Here is an 18435-nt window from a genome sequence, read left to right as displayed (position 1 = left end):
TTTCCACTTTACCCTGTGTGCGTGTGTGTGTGCGCGCGCGCGCGCGCGCGCGTGTGTGTGTGTGTGTGTGTGTGTGTGTGTGTGTGTGTTTAAATAGGCACTTTTAATCAGGAGGAACAATGATTCTCCTAGAGCTGCTGCACAGTGATTACTTGAACCCCAGCGAGAGCGTCCGTGAGTCTCTGGAAGGTTCTGTCTCCCGATGGTGGGAGCGTGGCGGAGCTGAGCCGACGGCGGGCGAGCCCGGAGGCCCTCTCGCCCCGCGCGGTGAGCTCGGCCCTTAGATGCTGGCGGCTGCTCCCCTGCAAGGTGCTTGAGTGCGAGTTTCGGGGGTCTCTGCGTGTATTTCTGCAGACCTGTTTCCTGTAGGCGTGGGGCCCGCCTCCTGCATGCGCCGACTCCCCAGTCAGTGGGCGGGGCCTCGTAGTCTCCCCTGGACCTGCCCCCCACGTAAAGGCTTTGCGTCCCCGCGGGCTCAGACACAGGCGTCAGGCCCCACCCTCGGGGAGGGGGGGCCGGTGCCCCAGGTTGCTCTGGGAATTGTGCCCGCCACGGTTCTGTGAGCCGGCCCGAGTGTGCTGGGAGGGGCAGGGACTGCTTGTTTGGGGGTGCCGGCGAGACGTGGGGTGGCCGAGATGGTGACCGCCTGCCCAGGCTGCTGTGGCACTGCTGGGTCTCCTCTGGCCTGCGTGTCCTCGTGCGTCCGTGCCCAGGGTGCTGCGGGCTCCCCACTTCTCGGCCTGAAGCCCCCGACTCTGCAGCTGGGTCGGCAGGGCAGGAGCCGCTCGAGGGTCCCACTTGGACCCTGCGCCAAGGTTTCAGGCCCCCGTGGACGCCCCAGCCCCTGAGGCCCCCAAAGTGCGTCTGTGGCCCAGAACCGGCTGTTCTCTCGCCTCCCGCTGCCTTGCACCTGGGCTGTTGTGTGAACGAAACTGAGCAAAGCCTGTGTCCCCGGTGCGTGCGTGTGTGCATGTCTCTCTGTGTGCGTGTCTGCGCACATGTGTCTGAGCACATCTGCGTGTGTGCCTGTGCTTGTGTATGTGTGTATATCTGCACGTGTGCATGTCTTTGCGAGTGTATTTGCATCTGTGTGCTTGTGTGTATATATCTGCGTGCGTGTGTGCGTGTGCAGGTCTGCGTGCGTGCATGTACATATATGCGTGCGTGCATGTGTGTATCTGCTTGTGCATGTATGTCTGCATGCACGTGTGCATGACTGCGTGTGCATGTGTGTGCAGGTCTGCATGAATGTGTGTACGTATGTGTGCATGCTTACACGCATGTATCTGCGTGCGTGTACATGTCTGCATGTCGGCGTGTGTGCACACGAGGAACTCACACCGTCAGTAGAGAAGGGGTGAGGTCTGCAGGGGTGCGGCGGAGCGGGCTCTGTGACCGTTCCTTGTGCTGCTCTGTGCAGTCCAGACGCAGCTTCTCCTGCCCTAAGACACACGAGAAGCCGCCTTGGACGGTGCCGCTGGCCCTTTGGCCTGACCCACATCCTTACTGGCGACTCGTCTAAACCGAAGCCAGAGAAGGGGGTGGGGGCGCTCGCCCCCCCCCCCATTGCCTCTGTCTCGGGTCAGGCCTGAGGAGGAAAGAAAGCAGAGCCGGGACGGGGCCTCGGGCGTCTGGACCCCACCTGGCTCCTCCCAGGCCACGGCACCTGCCCTGCCGTTGGCCGCCCTCCCCACGCCCTTGGCTGTGTCGGGCAGGGGGGGCGCCCCCAGCACCACCTGCCCGTGCGGGCTCTCTGCAGCCCCTGGACGCGCGTCTTGTCCCTCCCGCCCATGGGCAGCTCCTCCCCACTTGCCGCTTTTCCCACGCTGTGAGCCCCCAGGCTGGGTCCCTGCGGGGGGGGGGTGCCCCCAGCTCTGGGCTCAGCAGGGGCGTCTCTGTCCGTGAGGGCGCAGGCGGGCACCGCGTGCCCCAGCCCCCGGCGGCCTCTGCCCCGTGGCAGGGCAGAGCGACGGGAGGCGGGGCCCAGGGCAGGAGAATGGGCTCACCCGCAGCCCAGAGCACCCCCGGGCCTGCTGCGCGTCCTACCTCAGCACTCGCCCCGAGGCACCATGTGCCCCGGCTTCAGGGTGCCCCGGGCTCCCCCACACCGCCCCCCATGCAGCAGGCTCCCGAGAGCAGCACGAGCCCCCACCTCTGCACGGGCTGGACCCCGACTTTGGGGCCCCTGTGCCCCCCGCCCGCCTCTGCCCTGCATCTGTGCTGGCCGGGAGGTGCCAGAGAACTCGCCTCTCGGGTGCTGTGTGTTCAGTCTCCCTCGGGCAGCCCCGTGTCTGTTTCCTGTCAGTGCCTCCAGGCAGCCCTCCAGCTCTGCGGTCCCTCCCTCGGCCAGTCAGCAGAGGGGGGTCCGCTGGCCCAGGAGAGGCTCGGGCTGGGGGGCCCCACCCCCAGGCGCCAGGGCTGCCTCCTCCAGTGGCTTCTTTGGACTTGGCAGCTCAGCTCTTGGGGCTGGCTGGGGATCTCGCTCCTCTCCCTCCGGTCCGGGCTGCTTTCGTTTCGGATCAGAACATTGATGAATTGTGGACCACCTAAAAAATCTTTGTGGAAGGGCAGAAACTTGGGGTGACTTACGGGGGGGGGGGGTGCCCCCACCTTCCCCGTTGCTGCCTCACCTCACCTCGTGCTCCGCCGACAGGCACGGCCAGGAACTCCCTGGCACAGACGGACTCTCGGGTCTGGGCCGTCACCCTCCCGTCAGGAGCTTCCCCAGGCCGCCTAGCAAGCCCCTCGCCGGTGCCGTTCCTGACGCGTCCGCCCCCTCCGCCAGCCCGCGTGCTCTGACCCTTTCCAGATCAAACCTCTGCGGTCTCCGCCGAGGTCGACTCCAGGCCGAGAAGTCGCTTAGACGCGGGGCAGACCGAGCGGGGCCCCCTGTGCACGCACCCCTCCTCCCCCGAGCCTGCGAGCCAGAGAGAGCGCGACGGCCCAGTGCTGGCCTGGCCTCCTGCCGACCCCAGTTCAAACCCCGGCACCACACATGCTCCCCTGAGCACCGCGGGGGGGCTGGGCCTGAGCACCGAGCCGGGAGTAGCCAGCCCTGGGCACTGAGGCCCAACACCCTCCCCCCGCCACCCAAACATGGAGCGTCCCTGGGGACCAGAGACAGCTCTGTGGGCGGGCGCTGTGCGGGAGGCGGGGCCTGGGCTCTGGGAGGGCCCCGAGCCCTCTGGCTGTGGCCCCAAAGCAAGAAAGAGAAGCAGACGCTGTGCTGGGCGACCCCCGGGTATCTGTGACGCGGCTCCCCCCCTACCCCACCCCATCCTGTGCCAGATGTGGGTGTTTGTTCCTGGCAGGATCTGTGTGCTGGTGAGACACGCGTGTCGGGCGACGGGCTAGTCGCGGCCCTGCTCCGGGGGGCTCTCCGAGTGCCCGGGGCCCGCCGTGCCCCCTCGGGCTGGGTGAAGGTGTTTCCTCTTTTCTATGTAGTTTCCTATCGGTGGGATTTTATAACTGTAAGAAAAAACGAAACCGTGTTGTATTTGGATCCGAAATTTGCGTTTGGTAAAGTAAACCGTTTTCTGTATCGGAAGTTCGTTTCAAACTTGACACATTTTCTAGAGTGGTGTGACCAACAAAAATGAGCTGTTTGACAATAAAACGTTGGCTGGGAAGCCCCCCCGAGTGGTGTCGTTCCTCTCACCGGCCGCGTGAAGGACTCAGGCCCTCAGGGCCCCGGGCGCCTGGCGGGGGCAGGGCCTCAGACAGCTGCGCTTCACGGTCCCTGCCGGGGTGCTGGGGACTCAGTTCTGGGGCAGGATTGGCCGCACCCCTGGACCGCCAGGAGGGGAGCAGGGAGTGGGGTGGTCCTCTCCACCCAGGGCCGCGTGGGGGCTGGCGGGTGGGATTTTTTTTCACCTCCCATCAGCAGGTCCCATTCTTTGTGTCTTTGGGGGCGGGCGGCTGCGTGGGCTGCTTTCTGGAAGCCCGGTCTCACACTAGAGTCCAGCTGCGCCCTGGCGTGTAGGGCCCCCCAGCTGCGAGGGGGTGTGGGTGGAACCCCTGTCTTGGCTGCTCCCTCTCGCCCACAGACCCTCCCCGCCCCCTCAGCCCCCCGATTCTTGCTTTTAACATGAGCCGATGTGACTGGAGCCTCCACCCACCCCACTGGCCCAGCCTGGGCCTGCAGTGACCCGGTCCAGAGAGACCCCAGGGGCCATGGCACGGGGGGGGGGGGGGGGGGCAGGGCTGGTTTGAAGCCCCTAGAGAGGATCCTCCTGCTGCAGTTAGCTCTTTCGAGAACAATCCAGCCATGGGCCCAGAACAGCTTTCACACACGCCGCTTCCTCTCAGACAGCCTCTTTGCAGCAGGGCAAGGGACCCCGGGAGGTGCTGAGCGAGGGGACACGGGCCGGGCTGGGCGCCTCTGGGGGCAGGAGCCCTGGGCTTGAGCCCCAGGATGGCACCGTCCCCCGAGCACTGTTGGTGGGGCACCTCCAAACACAGGCGCCAACGAGCCGGGGCTGGAGACTGGCCGGCGGTGGAGGGGGCACGAGGCTGGGCTCCATGCCCAGCACCGCAGGGAAGGACAAGACACAAAAGCCAAGCCCGAGGGTCTGGGGGGGGGGCGGGCCTCGAGGGGGGAGCACAGGCAGGGGCCTGGGGCAGCTTCCAAGACAGCCTGAGCAGACCCGAGTCCTCCCACGATTGCCCCACCCTCGCCTCCCCTCCCCGTGCCCGCGCTACCTCCAGCCAAGCGGGGCAGGGCCAAGGGGAGCCTCGTCCTCAGCCACCCCAGAGGGCCAGCAGGACGGCAGCGTCCACCGGCCACGGGAGCAGGACAGCCCCAGGGGCCTGCCCGGCGGGGCCCCACGCTGAGCACGACAGTTGGTGCCACAGGTGTTTTCCCGGCTGGCGGTGTGAAGGGGCTGTGGGGGGGCCACCCCTGCCCCACGCGTGCTGGGGCCCCAGGGGCAGCCTGGCAGACCGAGGGAAGGCGGGTACCACCTTCGTGGAACATGGGGAGGCGCAGGGGGTAGGCAGGGTGGGGGTGGGATCTGCTTTGCTCCAGCCCTGCCCCCCACAGAACACAGAAGAAGGGCTGGGGCAGTAGCTCAGTGGGGAGGGCACACACTCAGCCCAGCTTCCATCCCCATATGGCCCCCGAGTGCAGAGCCAGGAAGGAGCCCCTAACACCACCGGGTATGGCCAAAGTACACAAAAACAGAAGAAAGAGGATCCAGAGAGACAGGCTAGGGGTGAGGCGCTGAGGGATCTAGAGAGACAGCAAAGGGGTAAGACAGGGATCCAGAGAGACAGTGCGGGGGTGAGGTGCTGAGGGGTCCAGAGAGACAGGACAGGGGTGAGGTGCTGAGGAGATCCAGAAAGACAGTGCAGGGGTGAGGTTCAGAGAGACAGGGCAGGGGTGAGGCGCTGAGGGGATCCAGAGAGACAGTGCAGGGGTGAGGTTCAGAGAGACAGGGCAGGGGTGAGGTTCAGAGAGACAGGGCAGGGGTGAGGCGCTGAGAGGATCCAGAGAGACAGGGCAGGGGTGAGGTTCAGAGAGACAGGGCAGGGGTGAGGCGCTGAGGGGATCCAGAGAGACAGGGCAGGGGTGAGGTTCAGAGAGACAGTACAGGAGTGAGGCGCTGGGGGGATCCAGAGACAGTGCAGGGGTGAGGCTCTGACCGTGTCTGATTGCCAACACTACATAGGATCCCTGAGCACCGCCAGGTGTGGCCCCCAGAAGCCAACCTGCCCATAGAAAAGGATGAACAAATGGAGGCTTATGCCAGCACAGAAGGGGGGGGTCACAGGACCCCAGAGGGAGACAGGCAACGGAGCCCCTCCTGCCCTCAACTATGGACAGTCTAGGAGGGTGTACGGGACCCCAAAACCACACCCACAGCCGCCAATGCATGGTCGAGGACGTGGGGTGGCACGGAATCACAGACTCTGGCCGGGGCCCTTGCATGGCCCTTGGGGTGCCGTTAGTCTGGAGGCGGCCGGGGGCAGGGCACACTCTCACGGGGCCCCCCACGGCCCCAGTCCTCGTTCACACGCAAGTCCATCGGGAACATTCCGGAAAGCAGGGCCAGATGCACCCTGTGCGGCTCCAGCGGCCCCCGGCCCCCGCCGTGTCCGTCCTGAACAGCCTCGTCGCACCTGGGCCGGGGCCCCCAGCAGCAGGAGCCAGCCCCGAGCCCCGATTCCCCCGCTCCCCCCACCCCCTGGTGAAAGGCACACGGGGCACCAGGGTGTGCAGGAATCTCGCCCGGCACACCTCACCTTCCTCGAGCCTGGGGATCGCCTGGGCCCCACAAACAGTGCCGTCGCCACCGGAGACCAATTAGCTCAGCGCCCGCGGGGTGCGGGGCGCACGGCAGTTTGCTAAAGCTCCAGAGCGGAGAACCGCCCTCCCCGGGGAGAAGCCGCAGGCGAGGGGCCAAGCTCAAGAATTTTTTGTTTGTTTACCCCTCACAGAGGTAAGTCCTGGCACGTTACCCCATTTTCCTGGGGCAGAAACCGAGGCAGAGCCGTGAGGCCATTGCCAGAGCTGGGGTGAAATCGTCAGGCGGATGGATGACTCCGGGTCTGGGCACTTGCCCCGCCTGCCAGCAGAGGGGATGGCACCTGCCTCGGGCTAACTCGAGCAGGACCTGGAGGTCACAGTGGGCCGCATCAAACACCCAGCCTGTTGGGTGGGGAGGTGGGGGGGAAACGGCCTTGTGAAGACGGACCTTTGGGATCCGGGTGAGTCACAGCCCAGCTCATGCCCGGGACCAGGTGGGGATTTAGCATTTCTGTGCCTCAGGCTCCACGCCCAGGGAGGGGACAGGAGGGGACCCGGCAGGAGAGTGACACCGCAGTCTGGGTGACGCCTCAGTCTGGGTGAAGGCAGCTTGGCGGGAGGAGGTGGGCGGGGAACTCGCCCCCGCAGTCACAACCCCAGAGAACGAACCTGGGGCTGGTCCTGAGGCTTCTCAGCTCCCCGGGCCCCGGTACATTTGTTTGGCCGAGACATCCCCTTCTGGGCCGGGAAATGCAGGGCTGAGGCCCTCGCCCTGCCTGGGGCCTGCTAGCTGCAAAACAAGTTCCATATCTGCATCCCCAGCACCCCCAGGAGTGATCCCTGAGCACAGAGCAAGAACTTAGCTCTGAGCACCGCTGCTGTGTACCCTGCCCAAAGGAACTGAGACGGCTCGGGCAGCTGCCCCCACGGCGGCCACGCCCACGGCCACGGCCCAGTGATTCTGTCACAGCCCCTTCCTGCCGCCCCGCTTCTGCACCAACTTCTCAGACAAGGAGTCTCCCACTGTGTCCGCACAGGGTGAGCTGCTCCCTCCTGCTTGCCGAGGGTGTCCTGGGGGGTCTGCAGTCAGCCAGGGCAGCACGTCCACCCCTCGGACCTGGGTCCTCGCAGCTGGAAAAGGAGCTGGACATTCTGGCAGTGAATGGCAGCGGAAATGATCTCAAACCCACCGCGAGAAGTTCTGGCCATGGAAATAGCTCTCATGCTAAGGGTTCAAGGCCGGAGTGAGCGTGGCTGCCAAAAGGAAGATCCTTGCCTCACGTGCAACAAACCCAGTTCCATCGCGGGCACCGCCTGTGGTCCCCTGAGCACCGCCAGGGGTGACCCCTGAGCCAGGAAAACCCCTGGACATTGCCGCCGGGTGTGGCTAAAAAACTACAACAAAATGAATATCCTTGGCGCATCTGCTGCCTGAGCCCATGTGCTGCTTGTGCCCACGTGGCCGAGCACATGTGTCGCCCGCATCCACCCCCTTGAGATGTGTGCTTTCATGCTTTCGTGTCCAGTGCTAGGATGTGTGTAGAGCTCTCTCTACCCTTGGAGAAGCCTGTGTTCTCTCTTGAGCACGTTCTTTTCACTATTCTCTCTCCCACTTATCCCTTCCTCCTTCCCTCAGAAACCTCTGAATAAAATCTATTTACTTAAAAAAAAATAATGAGGGGCTGGAGTGATAGCATAGCGGGTAGGGCGTTTGCCTTGCACGCGGCCAACCCGGGTTCGAATCCCAGCATCCCATATGGTCCCCTGAGCACCGCCAGGGGTGATTCCTGAGTGCATGAGCCAGGAGTGACCCCTGTGCATCGCCGGGTGTGACCCAAAAAGCAAAAAAAAAAAAAAATGAATACCCGACCTCCTGCGAATCCCGTGCTCAGCGAGACTGAGGCTCAGCGAGGAACACGCAGTTCCAGCAGTCAGGGAGCGGGACAGTGGCCCCAGCCCCTGGCGTCACGTCAGCACTCCAGTGTCCAACAGGTAAGTCCAGTACTCGACACATCCGGCAAGGCTGTGCTCGTCAGAGCCACTCGGGTCAGTACCCCGCACGTCACGGGCCCCGGGTCTCGGGCCCGGCGGAGTGGGTGACGGCCGCAGAAACTCCTCCTGAGCGGGACTCAGAACGGCATCCGCCCACGTGCCCTGGCTTCCTCCTCCTGGCTCCTCCTCCTCTCCGGGATTGCCTTCTGGTCCCGACCACCACCGCCCGCCAGCCCCCACCTCCTGCCCCCTCCCCGTCACAAACACCCCAACGCCCTTTTGCAGACTCGAATCCTGCAGGGCCCGAGCCAAGGTGCGAGTCACGGTATGAACGACCGGCAGAGGGCGCCCGGCTCCCACAGTGCCTCAGCTGCTCTGTGCGGGCCGGCCCGCAGGTGGGCCTGGGCGCGGGACTGGAGGGGGCTGGGGGGCTGCCGGAGCCCTCCCCACCTCTCTCTCCCTCCCGCTGGCTCTGCAGAAGCAGCTGGGGATGACTCTGGCTTGTGGCTTTTTGGCTTTAGCTTTTGGTTGCTCCCGGCTGTGTGCTCGGGGATCCCTCTGGGCAGGGCTGGGGACCGGCAGGGGCGAGGACGGAGCCAAGTGGCCCTGTCACCCCGCTGTGCTCCTCCTCCAGCCCGGGGAAGGCGGCCCTGCACGCGCTCAGAGACTTGCTGGGGATGGGGAGAGGCAGGAAGTGGGGGTCTCCTGTCAGGGAGCTGGGGGGCGGGGACCAGCCGTTTCTTGGGCAGCAGCAGCAGCGGCCGTCAGATGGGGGCACAGCAGCTGGGAAGATACTCCCCCGGTTCTGCAGTGGGCAGCTGGGAGGGACCCGCCACCCCTGGGTTTGCTGGGGGGGGTGTGGCCAGGGGGCTCAGTGCACTGTGAGCCCGTGGGTGCAGGGGGACCCGCATGTGACCGGCGAGGGCCTGAGGTCCTGCCCAGGCAGGCAGTCACAGTGCATCACGACCTGCCCAGGGCCTCTCCTCGCTGCTCCTCAGCCCCGGACTCAGTGCCCCCAGGATGCTGCTGGCCGCCTCCTCTGTCCCCTGCACGATCCAAGTCACCATCCCCTCCCCCAGCCGCCTGGGTGGTCTGTGGCTCAGCCCTCTGCTCCCAGCAGGCTGGGCCCGGCATCACCCGGCCCCTCCGACGGGCGCGAACTGGCCTCCCTTAGCGCCCTCCCGCCTCCATCTCCAACCCCCCCAGCAGACGCCGAGCCCAGCCCCCCCACACATGGGCAGGAAGTGCAGGTGCGGGGCTGTGAGCTTCCAGCCTTTCAGCCTTTCCTGCCCCGCCCCCCCCCCCCCCCCCCCCGCCTCCTCCCTCGGGCAGCCCAGGAGGCGGGAAACTTGCCCTCTGGCTTGTCTCAGTACCTGCAGGTTCTCCAGCCAGAACAAACTTTGGTGCTTAGAGATGGTGCCGGGGTGGGGCACTCGCCTTGCGTACAGCTCGGACCCGGCTCTGCATCAGTCCCCTGGGCACCACCAGGAAGAGCCCCCGGGTGTTGCTGGGTGTGGCCCCCAAACAAACACGCTCTTTCAGCGGGGAGCTTGCCAAGCCGTCCCCGGGGGCCTGAGGCCCCTCGGGATACTCCTGGCCGTGGCCGTCCGTGGGCAGCAGCTCGGTGCAAGGGCCAGGGATGCAGTGCCGGGCGCTGCCGGGGCCACGCCTGAGGGTTCTGGGGATGGAGCCAGAGTCCCCCGCAAGGCAAGCGCTCTGGGCCGCGCTGCCTCTCAGCCCTGTGCTCCAGTCTAGGGTGAGCCCCCACGCTCAGCTCTGGGGGTCGCAGGCCCCATAGCAGACGCGTGAAGGCTGTAGGGGGCGGTACGCAGGTGCACCCAGTGTGGCTGGCCGGGTGCCCCACCCCGGGGGCCTCAGGCTCTACCCGCCCCACCCCCGTGTGGCCAGCAGAGGCGAAGCTTGGAAACCACCAGAACAGTCCCACTGTTGGCGCTGGCCCGGACACGGAGCCCCGACAGCCTTCGGGGACCTGCGGAGAGCACAGGGCCCGGGCACCAAGGGAGCAGGAAGCTTCCTTCGGGGTCACTCCGCGGCCAGAGGAACACGTGGCCAAGGCTTGCGTCTCTCGGAGCTTCCGGTTCCTCCTGACAGTCTGGGAGCAGGAACCGAGAGGGAGCACCGCAGGAACCGAGAGGGAGCACCACGGGAACCGAGAAGGAGCACCACGGGAACCGAGAGGGAGCATAGCACAAAAGTGCTGGCCTTTCCCACAGAGCCCCAGTCTCATCCCTGGCCGGCAGTACTAGGTCCCGTGAGCACTGTCAGGAGTGATCCCTGAGCACCGAGCTAGGAGTAAGCCCAGAACACCTGCCGGGTGCCCCCCGCCCCCCCACACACACACATACACACACACGGTCTTCCAGGCTGGTCTCTTACAGGATTCCACCAGCAGATATTCCCTGCTTTGAGGGCCGCCTGCCTTTCAGGACAAAACGGAAGGACCCAGGGCCGGTGAAAGGCTCTGTGTACGGGACACGTGACCTGTAGGAGCTCTGGGTCTCCTGAGCGCGCGGGCCATGACCCTGCCCCCAAATAATACTCAGGGGTCACCTGCTCTGAGTCAGGCCATGGCGGCGTCACTGGAGCCCCCGCCAACCTCTGCCCCTCCCCGTGGCCCAGTCACGCCTCGGCCGGGGAATGCCACCGAAGGAACGATGCCGCCAGCCAGCTCGTGACACCCGGCCCTGCTCGCCTCCGGGACGTCAGCAGGACAAGCTGGACGGGTCAGTGGTGGGGGGTGGGCTGCAGCCCACACGGACATTCCTGTGGCTGATTTATCAGCGCGTCCCGGCACCTGCCCGGGTCGGGTCGGAGCCTCCTTCCCTGAGAACCTCAGAGGGAGTCCGGCCCGCTGCCCCGTCGCCAGGAGGCGCTTGCCGCCCCCCTGCTCTGCCCCCGCCAGCCCCGAGCACCTCCGGACGTGACGTGGCTCTCCTGACGTGGCTCTCCTGTGCTTCGCTGGGTTTGCTTGTTCGCTTGGTTTTGCTTTTGCTTTGGGGGACCACGCCCGGCAGTGCTCAGGCTGGCCGCGGGCGGAGCAGGTGCCCTCCTCGCTGTGCTCTCTCCCTGGGCCCTGGCGTTGGTTTTGGGGGACTGGGAGCCTCACGCTGTGGTTCTTGGGGGACCCTGTGGTGCTGGAAACCGCAGCCGGGGCTCCTCCACGCAGAGCCAGCACTCAGCCCTCAGGCGTCCGCCCCCTCTGGGCGTCTCCTCGGCCGGTCAGCCGCCCCGCTGCCAGGCGCTGCCCTGCTCTTCCTTCCAGCCCATGGGATGACCTTTGAATTCTGACCTCCCGGCTGCCTCGGGGACTCCCGCCCACTCTGCCCAGGTCGGCACCTGCTCCCGGCACGCCAGGCTGGCTGCCCCCAGGCACGCGGGCACCTGGCAGCACCTCCAGGAGGCTGGATGGGAATCAAGGTCATGCCGGGTGCCCATGGCCGGGACAGCGCCCCTGGCAGTCCGGCCTCCAGCATCTGACGAGGGACCCCCGGAGTGTGTGTGTGTGTGTGTGTGTGTGTGTGTGTGTGTGTGTGTGTGTGTGTGTGTTGGAGTGACAGCACACACATCCCCGGCCCAGCTCCACCCACCGCGGGACAGCGACTGGGGATTCGGGAATGCTGACGTTTGCGTGCCAAGCACAAGATGTGGGGGGCCGGTTTTCATGATCACATCAACTATTTGGAATAAATAATGCAATCATGTGACTGAAGATAGCTCCAAGGGATTGAGCTTGTTTGGGGGGGGGGGTCACCATAAGGAATGGCCCCAGCCGAGGTGCCCCCAGCAGGGCTGTATTCTCGGGCAGCTCTGGCGCCCACCAGCGACCGACGCGTGGCCTCCTGCGTCTGCCGGCTGCTGGTGGTGCCGGGGCTCCCTCGGCGTGAGTGACCGTGGCCTCCACTCTCCGCCTGGCCTCACGTGTCGCCGAGTTGGGGCCTCTGACCAATCAGGGCAATTTCTCCCAAAGACTCTCCACTCTACCCGCATTGCCAATGACGCTCCCCTTTGCGGGTTCCGTCCCTGGTATCACCTGTGGTCCCCTGAGCCACACCAGGAGTGACCCCTGAGCACTAAGTCAGGAGTAAGCCCTGAGCACTGTCAGGTGTGGCAAAGAAGAAAGAGGAGGAGGGGAAGGAGGAGAAAGAAGGTGGGGGAGGGAGGTGGAAGAGGAGGTGGGGGGGGAAGAGGAAGAACCTCTCGTCCCCACCCCCGCTCCTGCCGGCCTGCTCCTTAGCCGAGTGCGTGTCTGGTCGTTCTGTTCCGTGACATCCTGTCCTTGTGTCATGGGCCCCGGCCGCGGCGGAGGCTGGCGGAGCCCCTCACTGCCAGGTCGCGATGTTCAGAGCCCCGTGTCTGGGACCTGGGGGTTTATTTTCTCTTCCTGATCATGCTGCTGGGAACATTTTCTTTTCAATCGCTTTTTAATAATCATCATAAAAAAAGGATCATTTTCTTAGAATCGATTTCCGAGCAGAGCGCTTGTTCCTCCCGCAGGGGCTGGGCGCGGCTTCCCGGTGTGAGGCAGAGGTGCTGAATCCCTTTTCCAAAATGAGGATCCCCGGGCTGGGATGAGGCAAAGGTTGGACGGAGCACAGGCTCCGTGGCGGAGCCCACACGGTCCCACCCAGACAGACAGGCACGAAAGAGCGGCTCTGGGTCAGGGGGCGACTCAGGCGCAAGTGCTCCCTGGCTTGGATCCCCGTCAGCACAGGCGCACACAGGATTGTTGGTGCTCGGCCCCCTCGCCACGCCCCCGCCTCAGCCCAGCTCACCTGGGCCTGAGAGCAATGAGGGGGCAGAGCTGGGGTCCTCCCCGAGCCGGGCCACGGTGCCCTCGGGCAGGGCAGCCTTGGAATCCTGGTTAGCACCCTGGCCTTGATCCTGTCCTTTTTTTTCTTTTTTTTGCTTTTTGGGTCACACCCGGCGATGCACAGGGGTCACTCCTGGCTCTGCACTCAGGAATCACTCCTGGTGGTGCTCAGGGGACCATATGGGATGCCGGGAATCGAACCCGAGTCAGCCGAGTGCAAGGCAAACGCCCTCCCCGCTGTGCTATCGAGATCCTGTCCTTTCATTTCCCTGCTGTTCTCTCTGTATCCTCAAAGTGTGCGCTGACCCTGCTTTCAGGGCCCAGTGGGTCCCTGGGATGTTCCGTGGTAAATCGGTCCTGCCCTGGCTGGCATGCAGGGCGGCTGAGAGAGGACGGGAGGGTGCCCGGGCGAGACAGGGGATGAGGCCCAGATGTCTGATGGGAAGCCCCGGCCCCCAGCCCCCCGCTCCAGGGCTGGGATTAGCACATGCCCGAGTGCACAGACCCCAGCTGCTCCCAGGGGCATCCCCCAGCTGTGCCCTCGGGGCGCACACAGTAGGTGCTTACTAAGCAGGTCCCCCTGGCTCAGACCCCTCCCTCACGCCGGCTTCTCCTTCCTAGTTGCCGGCTCCCGAGCCCAGGAGCTGAGACAGGAGAGAGGGGTCAGTCATGAGCATCCTGCGCTGTGCAGCCAGGACCACCGCCGGCAGCGCTGCGGGTGGGGGCGGACTCCAGGCCACAGCAGCGGTGCTCAGGGGTTGAACTCGGGGCCTCACTCACGCCGGGCAGTAGCCCAGCCCTCAGAGCCGTCTCCGGCCCCAGTGGTGGCATTTTGTTTTTTCGGTTAGCTTGGGGATTGCACCTCATGGTTCTCCGGGCTCACTCCTGGCTCTGTGCTCAGGGCTCACCCCCGGCAGGGCTCAGGCAGCTATTTGGTGCCAGGTACTGAACCTGGGTCAGACAGCGGCAAGGCCAGTGCCCACCCTGCTGTCCTGTCTTTCGCGCCCCAGAGTGGCCTTTTAACCTGCTGCTCTGACACCTGCCGGGCGGCTCCCTCGTTGCTGAGGCGGTCACTGGTGAGTTTCTGTTGTTTCGTTTGTCCTTGGGCCACACGGGCAGGTGTTCAGGGCTGACTCCAGAGCGTTAGTCCAGCGTGGAGGGCTGTTTGCCTTGCATGTGGCTGACCTGGATTCAATCCCCGGCATCCCGTATGGTCCCCGAGCACCGCCAGGAGTAATTCGAGTGCAGAGCCAAGAGGGGCCCCTGACTATTGCCAGGTGTGGCCCCCAAATATATATATACAAACAGCCAGACCTGGCCTCAACTCCTAGAAGCCCAGAGCCCTGATGCATGCCCGGGGACCCCCCCGAAGGCGAGTCTGTGCCTGGACGTTTGCTGCCCCTGAACTTCCTCCTTCTCAGGCTGTCTTTCTGGCAGCTTCTTTCTTGGCATCTTTGTTCTTTTCTCTTAACTGTGATATGAAAGATGGATCAAATATTTCTGTTTCTCTTTGGGAGAAAAACAGGGAGAGAAAATTGCTGTGTCGTGTCATTCTTTCTAAAGTGTGCGTGTGTGTGTGTGCGTGTGTGTGTATGTGTGTGTGTGTGCATGTGTGGAGCGGAAGGGCTTTCTGGGGGCGCCTTGCACATGTGGCAGGGCTGCTGTCTCCGGAGGTGCAGGGCACGGGTGGGGCTCAAAGGGGAGCACTCAGCACGTACGACGTCCCAGGTCTGACCCCGGCACCCGCCCTGAAGAAACATTTATCGGACTACGGTGCAGCAGCGAGAGGAGACCACCGCCCCGCTGTACCTGTGGGCTCTCGGGGCGGTGGAAGGCAGGAACTTCGCCTCATTTCCGGTTCCTCTTCCCCTTGGTCTGTTAGACACCACGGCTTGCAGAGCTGTCAGTAGTAGCTCGGGCATACGACGTTCCACCCCAATCCCACACCAGTCGCGTCCCCGCGACACCCCCGTCAGCCCTGACAGACATAGACATGTTTGTTGGTTCAGTGACTAGTTTGGGTCACATGCTGACTGACGGCTGCTGTTTGTTGTGTTGATGTATACAGATACCAGCCGTTATTTTTGTTTTGTTTAGGGCCACACCCAGCGCTGCTCAGGGATTACTCCTGCTGGCTCTGCACTCAGAAACTATACTAACAGTGCTCAGAGGACCCTATGAGATGCTGAGCAGTAAACCGTGGTCAGCCGCATGCAAGGCAAATGCCGCCCCTCCCCCCCCCGCTGTGCTATTACTCAGGCCCCTGCTGACATTTGTTTGTTTGTTTGTTTGTTTTGCTTTTTGGGTCACACCTGGCGATGCACAGGGGTTAATCCTGGCTCTGCACTCAGGAATTACCCCTGGCGGTGCTCAGGGGACCATATGGGATGCTGGGAATCAAATCCGGGTTGGCCGCATGCAAGGCAAATGCCCTCCCCGATGTGCTATCGCTCCAGACTCCCCCCCTCCACGCCCACCGGCATTTTATAAGAAGCATCACGTTTTAGGATTGGAGATTCTCTCTCGCAGGGACACTACTTGGGTCCCCAAGTATTGCAGGGAATGTGTGTGTGTGTGTGTGTGTGCGCACACACACACACACACACACACACACACACGACGCAGCCGTGTAACATTCTCTGCATCTGAAGTGGCCAACTTCCGGCGCAGGTCTTCTAAGATGACTGCTGGTCTGTGTTGGAAACCCTGGGCGGGGCTGTTTGATGTTTTCAAACTTCTTGCAGATGTGTCCGTGTCCCCTGCAGCGTGCCGGGCGGTTGGCGTTTCCTCTCGCCGTGCGCCGCCGTGGGCCCCGCGCACCACTACGCAGGCGCGGGCGAGGGGCCGCTTCCCAGGGCAGCCCAGGGAGCAGCTCGCGGGGCGGCGGCGGGGGGGCGTAGGTGTGGGTGCCGCGTGGGGGAGCCCTTCTGAGCCCCGCAGGGGACCCTCCCCGCGGCCTCCGAAGCCCTGCCATCTTCCCCAGCGCCGCTGCCCCCTCCCCAGGCCCAAGGTCTCCGTGGTAGACCCCAGCTGTACGGGAGTCAGTTCCACCCCATGACCTCATCGGACTTGATCTTCTGCAAAGACCCTGTTTCCAAATAAGGTCACACGCACAGTCCTGGGGTTAGGATTTCAACATCTTTGGGGGGGGGGCTGGGTGTGGACACAGTTCACTCAGCACGATGGCCTAATGGAAGATTTGTGATGTTTCGATGAAACGCGTCCCCAAGCACCCCCTGCCGTCTCTGCGTGCAGCTACGCATGCGGGGGGCTGGCGTCGGGTGGGAGCCCCTGCAGGCTTTGGGACCCCCGGGCTTGCTACAGACAACTGCAAGGCTCGGTGAGAGCCAACACTCTGGGGAGCGGGTCTCAAAGGGGACGAGGTGTTGCATCATGGGGGGCTGGTTAGACCCCAGGGGATCCCTTCAGCTGCTGCAGGTCACGAGCCTCTGTCCTCCCAGGCCCCTCGCCAGTGACGCGCCGTGTGAGGACGGTGCTGTGCGGTCTCGGCAGCACTTTGGACTCACCTGGCAGAGTTTTGGTGCTTTGTTGTTTGGTTTGCTCTGGGGCCCACCCAGGGGTGCTCAGGGGCTCTCCTGGCTCTGTGCCCAGGGTCTGGGCGAGCACCCACTCATGCTCGGGGGTGTGTAGAATTGAGCCCAGGCTCCCACCTGCAAAGCAGGAACAGAGCTGTCCAGCTCTTTCTGGCCCCTCCTTTTCTTTTTGGTGGGGGCTCCCTGGCAGTGCTCAGGGGCTGTTCCCAGACGCTTGACCCAGCAGCACGAGGGGCGTTTGCCTCTGCCCGAGCCCCCGTGTACCGAAGGCGTCGCTCCTTGGATCTCTGGCTCACGTTTTCCGCCAGCGTCGGTTGCCCTGTGCCCCTGGGAACTTGCGTGACGTTTGAGAAGCCTCTCGTGTCATCTCCCAGGTGAACTGTGCTGGCTGCAGTGACGCCCTGACTTCCCCGAGACACCAGCATCCCTTTCCCCAGTATCGCCCTCCTTGGTGCCCCGACTGTCCCTGGACACCGACATCTGCCTGCTCCCAGCTGAGGCCGCAGAGAAGGACACGCAGCTTCCTGTGGCCACAGTAACCCAGATCCAGGCCAGGGGCCTTCAGTGAGAGACACCCCCTCACTGGGCAGGACCAGCACCCGAGGGGAGACCGTCACAGGGACCCGCAGCCTCCAGCTCTCCTCCTCCTCCCCCTCCTGCTCCTCCTCCTCCTCCTCCCCCTTCTCTTCCTCCTCCCTCTTCTTCCTCCTCCTCTTCCTCTTCCTTCTCCACCTCTTCTCCCTCCTCCTCTTCCTCCTCCTCCTCCTCTTCCTCCTCCTCCTCCCCCTCTTCCTCCTCCTCCTCTTCCTCCTCCTCCTCCCACTCCTCTTCCTCCTCCTCCCCTCCTCTTCCTTCTCCCTCTCTTCTTCCTCCTCTTCCTCTTCCTCCTCTTCCTTCTCCACCTCTTCTCCCTCCTCCTCTTCCTCCTCCTCCTCCTCTTCTTCCTCCTCCTCCCCCTCTTCCTCCTCCTCTTCCTCCTCCTCCTCCCACTTCTCTTCCTCCTCCTCCCCCTCCTCTTCCTCCTCCCTCTCTTCTTCCTCCTCTTCCTCTTCCTCCTCTTTCTTCTCCACCTCTTCTCCCTCCTCTTCCTCCTCTTCCTCCTCTTCCTCCTCCTCCTCTTCCTCCTCCTCCTCTTCCTCCTCCTCCTCCCCTCCTCTTCCTCCTCCCTCTCTTCTTCCTCCTCCTCTTCCTCCTCTTTCTTCTCCACCTCTTCTCCCTCCTCCTCTTCCTCCTCTTCTTCCTCTTCCTCTTCTTCCTCCTCTTCCTTCTCCTCCTCTTCCTCCTCCTCCTCTTCCTCTTCCTCCTCCTCTTCTTTCTCAGTGCCTTGTGGCTCTTGGCCACCCTTGGCCAATCTCATGCCATCTCTGCCCCCGCCCTGCTCTGCACTGTGCCCCTGTCTCCTCCTCCCAGGACTGTCTCTGGCTCAAGGGCCCACGTGAACCCGTCACCACCTCACCTCAGGGTCCTACAGTGACTGTACTTGTTGACCTCTTTTGTCCCCATGAGGCCACACTCAGAGGAGCCATGTTCTCTTTTGGGGGACTCCCTTTTCTTTTTTTTTTTTTTTTTTGCTTTTTGGGTCACACCTGGCGATGCACAGGGGTTACTCCTGGCTCTGCACTCAGGAATTACCCCTGGCCATGCTCAGGGGACCATATGGGATGCTGGGATTTGAACCCGGGTCGGCCGCGTGCAAGGCAAACGCCCTACCCGCTGTGCTATCACTCCAGCCCCTTCTTTTTCAATTTTATTTCAGGCATGGAGATTCACACTTCTTTTTTTTTTTTCTTTCTGGGTCACACCTGGTGATG

The sequence above is a fragment of the Sorex araneus genome, chromosome 8 (assembly GCF_027595985.1).
Source record: "Sorex araneus isolate mSorAra2 chromosome 8, mSorAra2.pri, whole genome shotgun sequence".
Lineage (NCBI taxonomy): Eukaryota > Metazoa > Chordata > Mammalia > Eulipotyphla > Soricidae > Sorex > Sorex araneus.
The sequence above is the reverse complement of the archived record's forward strand: the minus strand, read 5'-3'. Positions refer to the sequence as shown.